We start from the raw sequence: 12533 nt of genomic DNA on the forward strand, positions 1-12533 counted from the left end.
AGGCTGGTGTCAAACTCCTGCTCCGATCCCCCTGCCTCAGCCTTTGACAGCAGGTGTGAACCGCCAGTATCTGCTTCAGTTTCCTTTGAACCAGGAAGTCAGCAGGAAGTGGATGCTTTGCCCCTCCCCCCACCCTGCGCTGCCTCAGGCTCCCCTGGGGAACTCAAAATTCCCCATTGCCAATCCTCCCTCCTCACCCCACCCCCGGGGCCCCACCACGGCCACCCAGGGGAGAGTTCAGCTGTCCATCTGTTCCAGCCAGTTCTTCGGTGTGGCTGGGACACAGAACCCAGATACTGGGTGGTCCTCTGCTGGGACAGTTGGGCCTGCAGGGGACATTGGCGATGTGTGGAGATATTTAGGTAGCATCCTGGTTAGAAGCCAGGAGCCTGATCACCATCTTCCAGTGCCACTGCACAGCTCCACAACACAGAAATATGGACAGTGCCAAGACAGAGTCCCAGGGAGGAACTGTCACCTGACGCGATAGGGAAAGACCCAAACAGGTAGCTGTGGTGCAGGGGCCAGCAAGCCTCCACTTCCGGGCTCAGGCTCCCCCAGGAATCCTCTGCTGCTTCCTGCCCCACACGCAGCTGCCTCTGGCCCCTCACATCCCAGGGAGGTTCCACAGAGGACAGTGGAACCATCACCGGGTATCTTGAGAAGTAGGGGAGGCCAGGACTTCTTCCAGCTCAAGCAGGGACAGTGAGGAGACACGGACCCTTGGAAAGGACAGGACACGGCTCCACCCTCACATAAGGGACCTCAGCTGGAGCTGGGTGACTGGAGCCAGGCCCAATAGCTGGCAGCTATCCCAAAGAGGCTGGTACCACAGAAGAGATTAACTGTCTAGAAAACTGTCCTGGTGGACAGAGGTGGTGTGACATGGCTTCGCCATCCTCCCAGCCTGCAGGCAACAGCTCCTGGGACAGGGTGGAATGGGGATGAGCAGTGGGCTGGCAGCCTCCAGAACACGACCTTTCTGCCTACATTCTAGAAGGGCCCTGGGGAGTCCGCCTCAGGACATTCTTCCTGGGGTCTCCTGGCAAGCACGTCTTGGGCACCTGAGATCTGTCTATTCAAGCTGAGGCTGTGGACCTGGGGTGAGCAAAGGCAAAAAAAAAAGAACTTCAACAAGACAAACCTGTCTCAGCGCTTGAGTGGGAGAATCTATCAGGTTACAGCCCCGGCTGGCCTCTAACTCACTGCGTCGATGAGGGTGACCATGAACTTCTGATGCTCCTGCGTCCTCCTCCTCCACGTGCCTGTTCTTCGATGACAGGCACCTGCCACCGCAACTCATCTGATACAACACCGCCACAATTCTAACAACTGAGACACAATCCCAGGCCAACTTCAGAACTGGGAGAGATAGGCCTGATGATATAACCAAAACCAATAGGGAAGAGGGTCAGGGCTCTGTTTTCCATAGAGAGGTCAGCGGAAGCCACGAGAAGTCATGTGACCAGGGAGGAGGGAGGGCACACCAGGTGGAGAAATAGCATGTTCAAAGGGCCTGGGGTGGATCTTCACTGGGTGTGTTTGGCGAGGGAGGGCAGGCTAACAAGAAGGCTTGCAAGGGCGAAGCTTCCTTAGGTTTCAAAGACACGATTTCTAGTTCAAGAGACACGCAGAGGCATGTCTGGGCACGTGGCACATTCCTCTAATGCCAGCACTTAGGAGACAGAGGAAGACAAGAGGATCACATGTTGGAGGCCAGCCTTGGCTACATGTTAAGTTGGAGACCAGCCTGGGTATCTCAGAAAACTAAAGGAAGCCGTTCAGTCAGGAAAGACACTTGCCTCACCAGTATGATGACCTAAACTCAAATCTCCAGAAGCCACAGAAAAAGCCAGGCGTTTTGCTGCATGCTCGTAATCCCAGTGACGACAAGATGGGGGGGCTTACTAGCTAGCTGGCTTACTTGGTGAAGATCCAGACCAATGGGGGACCCTGTCTAAGAGAGAATGTGCGAGGCACCCAAGAGCCAACCACTTCTGACCTTCACACACGTGCATGCCCAGGAACATGTGAGAAAAACAGAGTTGGGGATGCGGAAAGGTGAGCCTCACGTGTCCTGTTCCCTGGGTCTTTGGGACACTGTTCTGCCTGTGCTGTGGACATACAGACCACCCTGGATGAATGAAACACAGCTTCAATTCACTTGGGCTTGTGAATTCTCCTATCCCCTGGGCCTCCCCCTAAAATAAGGGTTCATTATAAAATTGTCCATCCTCCATCTCCCCAAGATTGAAAATATATTTCAAGTACCCACCTCCCATTGTAATTTCATAATACAGTGGACATTTTAGTATTTAAAAATCAGAAAGGACCAAAACCCCAAAGGTGGTCCGGCGTCCGCATATTAACGTTATCAGCTCTCTGCTCTAAGCTCCTGACTCCCTGCATTCTCTCTCCCTTTCTCTGAGGACAGCTGGCTTCCTCCACAGGCCCTGGCATCCCTATCCATTCCCACAGATTCCCAGGAGGACAGAGAGAGATCAGGGTTAAAAGGGGAACCAGCTCAGTCCTCCAAGAGGGACCACGAGGAAACCCCTGTACACCCCTTATCCTGTAGAGAAACCAGACTCTCTCTACCAAAGGTAACTAGAGTCTGCCCACCCACCACCACCCCACCCCACCCACCCCACCCCACCCCCAGTGTACTCCAATGCCAGTTTGAGGAAGATGAGTCACAGAGACAGGAGTTGACCCCGGTGAGTTCCGATGTGGGACCTTAATTATAACACGATGACAAAAGTCACAGCCGGGGGGTTTACTGAGTGAGTATGTGTGCCAGGTGCTGTCGCAAGGGCTTTCTACAGAGTACTTCATGTAACGACGGCCTTGTAACCATTGTCAGCTGCACATGACATACCACACATGACCCCTGCAGCATCCTGCAACAGCAGCCCTGTAGAGTAGCCCCCTCTGGGTCAGGAGGAGAAATCTGTGACACCGAGCACCTAAGGAATTCCCCTACGGTCACCCAGCACGAAGGTGGTAGGTGACCGGATTCGAACAGGATTCGAACCCTTGGGGACTGACTCCTTGTCAACCATTTTAATGTTTCCAATCTTGCTGCTGAGATTTTTTTTTTTCTCCTTCCCTTCCAAACATGAAGCGGTATGGCTGTATTGAATGTGCCTTTTCAGGCGACATGTGCCTCCAAGACTTCTATTGTGACTTCTTCGCGGACGGTTTGTTTACAGGGTGCTGGGGGAGGGGCAGCTGTCCAAAGGATGGAGGTGGGGGTGGGAAGGGACAGTGCAAGGGGAGACACAGGGTCCAGAGGGGGACCTGGGGATGACTTTGAAGGCCAAGCTGTATTTGTAAGAGGACTTCTCATCAGAAAGCCCCCTGCCTCCACCCCTGAGAGGACAGAGGAAGCTGGTGACACCCCTGCCCATCCCCGGTAGATTCCGCTCTGAGGTCGGTTCTCTTTGCTCATCTTTCTGTCGGCAAAGCTGTCCTGGATACTGGCCCCATGAAGTGCCGAGAGCAGGCACACGAGGGGGAACCAGGCAGATGACCAAGATGCCTGTCGCTCAAACGTGTGGCCAGCGCAAAAGAAGAGGGGCACAGCGCGTGGACAGACTACATGGCAATTCCATCCTAAGACACCACCTGATCCAGCCGCAGGGGTGTCAGAAGGGGCTGGGCCAAGACTCCTTAACCCTCCAGGACTTCACAGACTCGGAGGGAGTTTTGAAATATACACACGGGGTCCCCTCTCCTTGAAGCTTGCGATGGGGAGGGAGGGGAGGTTAAAGCCTGCCCACATAGGTCAAGTATGTGTGATGGACATGGAAGGGGAAGACAAACAAGCAAAGGGTAGACTGCAGCAAAAAGGCAGGATCAGCAGGAGTTCATGACTGGGGCCAGAACAGGAGGGAGGGCAGGTCAGAAGGGCCAACCAAGGACAGCTCTGAGGCCATGGAAGGCCTGCCTCTTCCGCCAGGGAGAGAGGAAATGTTTAAATTCTTTTTTTACGTTTTGTTTGTTCAATGTAGTTGGTTTTTGACGTTGGTTCTCATGTAGTCCAGATTGACCTCAAACTCACTATGTACCTAAGGCTAGCCTTGAACTCCTTATCCTCCTGCCTCCAACTTTCAAGGGCTGGGGTTCTAGTTATACACCACCACACCCAGCCAGTTGATCTATTCAAAAATATCTCTTTAAGCTGGGAGGTGGTGGTGCATACCTTTAGTCTCTGTGCTTGGGAGGCAGAGGCAGGCTAATCTCTGAGTTCAAGGCTAGCCTGGTCTACAGAAAGCATTCCAGGACAGCCAGGGCTACACAGAGAGACCCTGTCTTGAAAACAAATAACAAAAACAAAAAAAAAAACTATAGATAGATAGATGGATAGATAGATAGTAGATAGGTAGATAGATAGATATAGATAGATGATAGGTGAATAGATAGATGATAGACAGGTGAATAGACAGACAGACAGGCAGACAGACAGATATAGATAGATAGATAGATAGATAGATAGATAGATAGATAGATAGATAGATAGATGGTAGATAGGTGGAGATAGACAGACAGACAGACAGACAGACAGACAGACAGACAGACAGATAGATAGATAGATAGATAGATAGATAGATAGAGATAGTGAGTTACATAGATATAGATAGATATCTTTGTTTCATCCTCTAGGCTAGGAAAATGGAGACATCAATCCCTACCACCCAGGCTGACTGCCATAGAATAGAAAGAATCCCATGACTGAGTGGACACTCCTTCTACATATAGTCTTGCTTCCCTTCACCACCCTGAAAACTAGCTCCAAATCAAATGATCTCTTCAACTCTTCAACACAACTGAGCCTCAGTTTCTCCATCAGTCCCATGAGGCTGGTGTTTCATGACTCCCAGAAGAGGTCAAGGAGAGCGCTCTCTGGGCTCTCCCAGCCAGGCACCAGGAACCAGCCACCCAGCCGCCCTCCTGAACCACAACTGGAGAAGGTGAAAAGCACATAACGCATAACAGGAAAGGTGCTGAGCCCTGGCTAGCCCCTTCTTATCCTGCGCTGGGTTCTAGGTTGGGAAGGAGGGCCAGAGGCAAGGCCAGCAGGCATGGTGTTGGTTTGGGGAGTAGGAGCAAGGAGGATGGAGAGTGTGTGGCTCAGGGTCGGACACCTTGCTTAGAAAAGCCAGACACACAAAGGCGACAGCAGACAGCGGGAAGAGCCCAATGCAACCCTTTAAAAAAATAATAATAATAACAGCTCAATGACAAATGCCCTCCTCCAGAGTGAGTGGCGCTGGGGCCCTGGCCTCTTTCTTCTAATCACTTAAAGACCCCCAAGAGGGCGAAGGGGACTCAGGCACAGACCCCTCCTCCCAACCCTATCTGCACAGAAGTCTATAAGAGATGCTGGCTCCTTAAAGAGAGTCCTTAATGGGAGGCAGCAGAGCTCCGGGGTGACACCCTTCTGGTCCCGGACAAGGGTCATGAAAAAGGAATTGGTTGCGGAGGTTCAGCACATGAGCTCCGCCAGCTCTGAGAGCGCCCGCCCAGCCTCTCCTGCCAGGAGCCCCGCGGCTGGCATGCTCCCTCCCTCCCTCCGTGTATTTATTCTGTGTACCCCCCCCCGCCCCGCATTGTCTGGGCCTCCCCCTCCCCAGCCACCCCTGCGGCCCGCCCTCCGCCTGCACCCAACCTCCCTCATAATAGCATCCTTTTCACAGAGACAGATTGTCCAGCCGGGGGACGCACCTGAGGACTTGCGCCCCTTAACAAATGGTCTTTTAATTTTCTACCATAAGGGCAGGGGGAGGGGGGTGCAGAATCAATCACACATCCATCTTCATCATCGCTGCCGAGGGACTCTTTTTCCTGGCTGACTGCCCCTGGGGAAGATGGGGTGAAAAGAGGCAGGGGGGACGGGCAGCCCGTTGGAAAGGCCGTGGGGGAGGGGCAGCCGCGGGGAAGCTAGCTGTCTATCTCCACCCTGAGCACCTGACCTGAGTCCAACCAGCACAAGCTGTATGGGCAGGTGGGGAAACTGAGGCCTGCCTGGCCTTACAGCGGGAATGGGAAGGAAAGCTTGTGCACACAGGCTCTTTGCTGGGTGTGGCTGTCATTGGAGTCAGACGGTGGTCCCATCCCCCACTTGCCAGCAGAGCTCTGGCCAACTTACTCCTTCAGCCTTCTTCTCAAGTAGGCTGCTGATAAGAAGCAAGCGCCACCTCCTAAGGACGTTACAGGGACCAAGGGCATGCTGGATAGGCCCAGGCATTGAGAGAGTCTTGGATTCAGGAAAGCTATGTGATCCTTGAAGGTCCCTGTAAAAACCACAATAAGGACAATTGTGGTGGCATGCCTCTGCTTGGAGATGTGGCTTCCTGGAGCCTGGGGAGTGGCTTTGAGGACCGCTGTGCTCTCTGCACTGCTCTCCTTCTGCTTCCTTTGGCGTGGCTCGCCCTTTGAACCCCTAAGGTCTCTGTTTCAACATCATGTTCAGTGTGTGTGTGATGGGGGGTGTCATTGGGGAGAGTTCTAGACCAACTTCCCAACGTTGCAGTACCCCCGGTTTGTTTTGCTCTAAAGCATAGACCATGGTCTAACACTGTGTATATGTTGCCTATGTTTGCATGCATGGTATGTGTGTATGTTATGTTCGTGACAAACATGTAGCACCCTGTCTGGCTGAGTTATGAAGGCAGAGCGGATGCTGGTTCCTGCACTCTTCAGACAACCCAGGAACTGGGGACAGTTGTGTGATATTTCACAGCTGAAGACTTGGAGGCCCCCAGCTAGGTACACCCAATGATCCCAGATTGTGACTTCTACTCACCACTTCAAGCTACAAGAAAAAGGGACCCTTCAAGAAGTGGCTGATGACAGGACTGACTGCCACAAGGACAATGGCAGGAGAGGCTAAAATGTACCTCCTGTGCTATTATAGGTAGTTAATGTTAAAAAAAAAAAAAAAAAAAAAACACAATGAGGATATGTGCAAAGGACACAGAGGCAGCAGGAAAGGGCTTTCTTTGGCCAAATATAAGTCAAAATGATCATTGGAGTGACCATAGGCTAACACTGCTGTCATTGAGTGAACCTCTGCTGTTGAGTAAGTGGATGGATGGATGGATGGATGGATGGATGGATGGATGGATGGATGACATGAGTTAATGAATGGATGGAAAGATTGATGGATGGATAATAGATGGATGGATGGGTGACATATGAGTTAATGAATGGATGGATAGATGGATTAATGAATGGATGGATAATGGATGGATTGGTGAATAAATGGATGGATGATGGATGGATAGATTGGTGGATGGATGGATGGATGCTTGGATGGATAGCTGGCCTGATGGATGAGTGGATAGATAGAAGGATGGATAAATGGATGGGTGTATGGATGGATAGATGAATGCATGGTTGGATGTTTGGATGGATGGATGGATGGATGGATGGATGGATGGATGGATGGATGGGTAGATGGGTAATTTTCCTCTTTACAGTGAAAAGCCAACTGATAAACCCAGAAGGGAGGTTGGCATGAGCAAATATGCTTTTAGGAAATATAACCATTGACCCTAGCAAGAATCTTCAAACTGCTATGAGTGCCTCCAAGTCTGAGGGCCACTAGATGTTTGCATTACCACAAAGCATTGCCCCAAAAAGGTACTTCTTAATTACAGAAGAAGAAAAAAAAAAACAGTAAAGCTCCCATTGGGAAACCCAGCAGGCACCAGCTAAATCCTGGCCATAACAGAATGTAGAGCTCAGGCCTCCTGGCACTCTGCACAGAGAGGAACATGTCGTCCATTGTGCAAGACAGCGGCAGATATGTCACCAGAGCTAGACTATGGTGACTTCCAACACAATCTCTTTTGTTTTGTTTTGAGACAGGGTCTGGAGTAGGCCAGGCTGGCCTTGAACTCGCTACCAGCTGAGAATGACTTTGAACTTCTGGTCCTCCTGCCTCCACTTCCCAAGTGCTGAGATTACAGGTGTGCATCCCCACACTAGGTTTTGGGGACCAAACCAGAGCTTCATGCATGCATGCTAAGGGAGCGCGCTACCCACTGAGCCACAGCCCCAGTCCCGGATACACCCATTCTGAAAGACATCCTCCTGAGCAGGTGGTCTGGAGACTTGAACGGTATGAAACTCTGAGACTGAGAACACAGTCCAGCTCAGAGGAGTCTGAAGGGACCTGGCACCTGAGAACACCCTGCCAGACAGGACATGGGGGTCTGTGCCTGCACACATGCAAGTGCTCAGGGCACTGGGCGTGGGCTCAGCAAGTGAGTGTTCTACCTCCAAAGTCCAAACCCAGCCCCCGAGAATGGACTTTGCTGCAGATCCTGACAAGGCAGCGTGTGAGCTTGGTGCTATGCAGAGGCTCTCCTAGCTCTGGCCATTGTTCTGTGGGTTTATAAAGAAGTATCTTTGTGTTGTGTGGTAGGAAACAGTGAGACCCTCTGGGGTGAATGAAGCCAGTAGGGAGATGCTGTCTGCAACTCACAAAAAAAAAAAAAAAAAAAAAAAAAAAAAGGTTTCAGAAAAATCACAGGAGACTGCATGCGCATGTGTGGAGAGAAGCGAAAAGTGTAGGCGTTTATGGTTCAAAGGGAGCTTGGGATTGTTTTTTCAAGTTCTTTGCATGTTAGTGTTTGAAAATTGAAGAAGAAGAAGAAGAAGAAGAAGAAGAAGAAGAAGAAGAAGAAGAAGAGGGAGGAGGAGGAGGAGGAAGAGGAGGAGGAGGAGGAGGAGGAGGAGGAGGAGGAGGAGGAGAAGAAGAAGAAGAAGAAGAAGAAGAAGAAGAAGAAGAAGAAGAAGAGGAAGAAACAAACCTATTCCAGAGGCACGGGGCAGTTGTGAAGAGAGTTCCGGGTCCCAGCCAGCATCCACACCCTCGACACCTTCCGTCTGCCGGTCTCCCTGTCCAAGGTCCAGCAGAGAGAACAGTTTTGGATAGTGCAGTTGTTTGTTTTAGCGGGATTGGGTGGCATCTGTTTGTTCATTACTATACCCTCATTGCTAGAGCAGTGGCTGGTCCACAGTAGGCCCTCACGAAATATCTGTTGCATAAATAAAGTACAGAGAGTCAACTTCAGGATCTGGGGGGGGGGGGGGGCGGGAGAACAGTACAGGCAGAGGAGTTCCAGCATAGGTCCCAGTGCTGGGGTCCAGGTAACTCAAAGGCCCCAGGAGTTTCCATAAGAAAGAGGCTTTGAGGAGGAACTGAGGAAATCACCACATAAAGGATAGGAAATATACTAACTCCACAACTTTCCATCTGCTCTAACTGTGCAGTCTCAAGCCAAGACCTGGAGAATGGGGGCAGGGTGCGAGGATATCAGGGAGTTTGTTCATTCATCCCCAAAACAGCTAGTAGAAAGGGAGAAGGAAAGAAAGGAGGGAGGAGGGAGAGAGAGAGAGAGAGAGAGAGAGAGAGAGAGAGAGAGAGAGAGAGAGAGAGAGAATGGAAAAGAAAGGCAAAGGCTTTGGTTGCCTCCCCTCCGCCTCCCCCCTGCCTGCCCCTCCTCTCTTCCCCTAAATCCATCCCTGAGGGAAGACCGCACTTGGAGCCCAGGGAAGGCCGCCTCTGGGAGGGAACTGAGGGAGAAGGTTAATTAGATGTTTGCATCCAATTTACGTCTTGTTTGTGAACGCTCCATCTCAGCTGCAGTCCGGGCCGGCGCCCCTCGCCCTCCACCGCACAGCTCCGAGTTACCCGCAGCTCCAAGAGTCGGTCCCCGGGTCAAAACGCGCCATTATCGTTTTATCGCCGACTCTCCCTCTGCAATTACGGAACTGAGAGCTGCCTCCCGGCCTGAGGTTGTTAGGCCCCCTTCTCTACCTCCCTGGACACCACATCGGCAGAGGTAGGCCTGGAGAAGCCCAGGTAGGCCGCAAGCGCCCACCCTCTGCGGTTGTTAGAGCCACCGGCCAGCTGGGGGACAGAGGTCCTGTAACCCCCAGAGGCCTGTAGGAGTGAAGATACAGAAGCAGCGGAGGGCGACTCCACAGGGACAGGGCTCTAAAGGAGTCCCTTGGAATCCTGTTTGGCCGATGGGCCCGTCTTCGGCTTTGGGGTGAGGTGGACAGAGGAGATGGGGTCCAGGAGACAGACTGGGATGGACGGACTTAACCCAGGGTACACACTAATGTACACGAACCCCAGAATCAAGCCAGTGTGTTTTGCTTGTTAGACCCATAGCAAGCAGCCTGGAAGGAAATGGTGAAATCTTATAGACAGCAGTGAGGGACTCATGACCAACGGGGGGGAGGGGGTGCAGGAGAGAGGATGAAGCCTCCAGAATGTGGGATGTTTACGCCTCTTGTCCCCTAGGTCCCCAGCACCTCACAGACTACCCAGCACATAGCAGGTCCTCAGCTGGTCTTTGATGAATGAATGAATGAATGAATGAATGAGCATCCTTGATAATACATTCGATTTGACACTAAACATCCACTTCCCGGCTCTTGTAGAAACATTTTTTTTTTTCCCTGAGAGTAACCCCAGCCCGCTCCCTCGCCATCCCCAGATCTCACCCCACAGCTAATGCCTCCTTCAGTGCAGATCCCAGCCAGGCCAACTGTGACCTGTCAGTCACTTCAAGTCCTGAAGGCAAGGCCCAGAGACCAGATGGAGCCTCCTGCCCATTCTGTCTGTCAGGAGAGCCCCCTGCAGGTGGAGTCCGGGGAGGGGGTTATTAACCCCCTTTACCCCTGCCCTGCCCCATCTAGGGAGGGCTGTGATTTGGGTCAAGTAGAGGGGGGCCTTCCTTCTGGCTCCAGATAGTCTTCTACCGGCATCTGGGCCTTAACACTCTCTAGGAGACAAAAACACGGTTCTGCCTTAGTCTCCAAGGAAAACTGGGGTGCAGGAGGACAGGAGCACCCTCCTCCTTCCCCTCCCCCTAAAAGTGCTTAAGACAGCTTATTTTCATATGGGGAAACTGAGGCCTAGAGAAAGGGAAGCATGAGAGAGAGCTGGGAATGCCCCTGCCAAGGTCATGACCAAGGGCTTGCTTGTCCCCCAGTGTCCATCCTCCCCATCTAAGGTCCCCTGGTCACTGTGGTTATTTGGCTCCAGCCCCACTATCTTTTCTTGGGAGCCCTAGCGAGGAGCTAGGACAGTGAGATTTGGGGGCCTCTGTCTGTGACTTTCTCAAGTGTGGACGACCCTGTTTGAAGGCATGGAATTGACTCTCTGCCTCAGTTTCCCCTTCTACTAGCCTTTGGTTTCTGTGGGTGGGAGCAGTCCCTGGCTGCCATACCGAGGACATTGAAGAGGAGAAAGTGAGTTGAGCTGGAAGGTATGAGATGACAGTGGTGTAGTCTGGGGACATTGGTGCCCCATGGGGAGGAGAGCTACCTGTCAACATCTATCAGCGGGGCTTTGCGATGCTGGTCCCATCTTCCCCAAGACCCCTTGGCATCTCTCAGAGACCCGATTAGAAAAGACCCCTGAGTTCTCCCCGGGGGATGGATGGGTGGGTAGGGACATGCTGGACTCTAACTGGTGAGTTCCTGTCCCCACCCCTGCCTGCAGCCCCCCATCTCGGCTGGAGAGATCAGAAAGTCTCAAGCTGGGAGAAGGAGGGGAGGGGTCCTAATTGCTTCTATGACACTATAATGGCAGGACTATTAATAAGAGATTAAAATCCAATTCATAATGGGGCCTAATAACTCTTACTGCTGGGCCGGCAGCTGGGTGGGGTGCTGGAATGCCGCAGACTCTGCCTCAGGGCAGGTCAGGAGTCCGAATAGAGTTGGGTGTGGCTGTACAGGCCTGTCATCCTGCAGTTCAGGAGGCTGAAGCAGGAAGATCCTGGGTTCGAGGCCAGCCTGTGCTCCATGGCAAAACCCTATCTCAAAACTAAATTGGGGCCAGCAAGATGGCGCTATGGGTAAAGGTGCTTGCTGTGTAGGCCTGGAAACCTGAGTTTGATCCCTGGAACCCACGTGAAGGTGAAAGAGAGAACCAGCTCCATATGGAGAGATTGTCACATGAAAACGGAGGATGGGTGACAATGTGAGATCAAAGACATCTCTTTATGGGTTGTAGCAAACCTCTAGCAGCCAGGGGAAGCCAGGAAGACTCCCGGGCGGGCTGCAGCCTGCGTCTGGGATCCAGAGCAGAAAGCCAGCCATGGAGTCCTGAGCCAGCCACTTCCCAGCTGGAGGACCTTGGCAAGTGACACCCTCTGCTCTCTGAGCCTCGATTTCTCCTCTGAAACTTGGAGGATTCCATTATGCACCTGCCTCCTGGTGTCGTAGTGAAGATCAACCTGCCTGGGGCAGGGCAGAAAGAAGGGGGAAACAGGGTGTGATAGTATATACCTGTAATCCCAGCACTGGGAAAATGGAGGCGGGACTACCTCTGAGGTTCCGGGTTGGCCAGCCTACTCTCATTGGTGAGCCCCATGTCCCAGTGAGAAATTATATCTCAGAAAACAGGTAGACCTCTGGCCTCTGCACTGTATGTACACATACATACACCCACACACGAATGAACGTATACACACACACACACACACACACACACACACACA

The sequence above is a fragment of the Peromyscus eremicus genome, chromosome 23 (assembly GCF_949786415.1).
Source record: "Peromyscus eremicus chromosome 23, PerEre_H2_v1, whole genome shotgun sequence".
NCBI classification, from domain to species: domain Eukaryota; kingdom Metazoa; phylum Chordata; class Mammalia; order Rodentia; family Cricetidae; genus Peromyscus; species Peromyscus eremicus.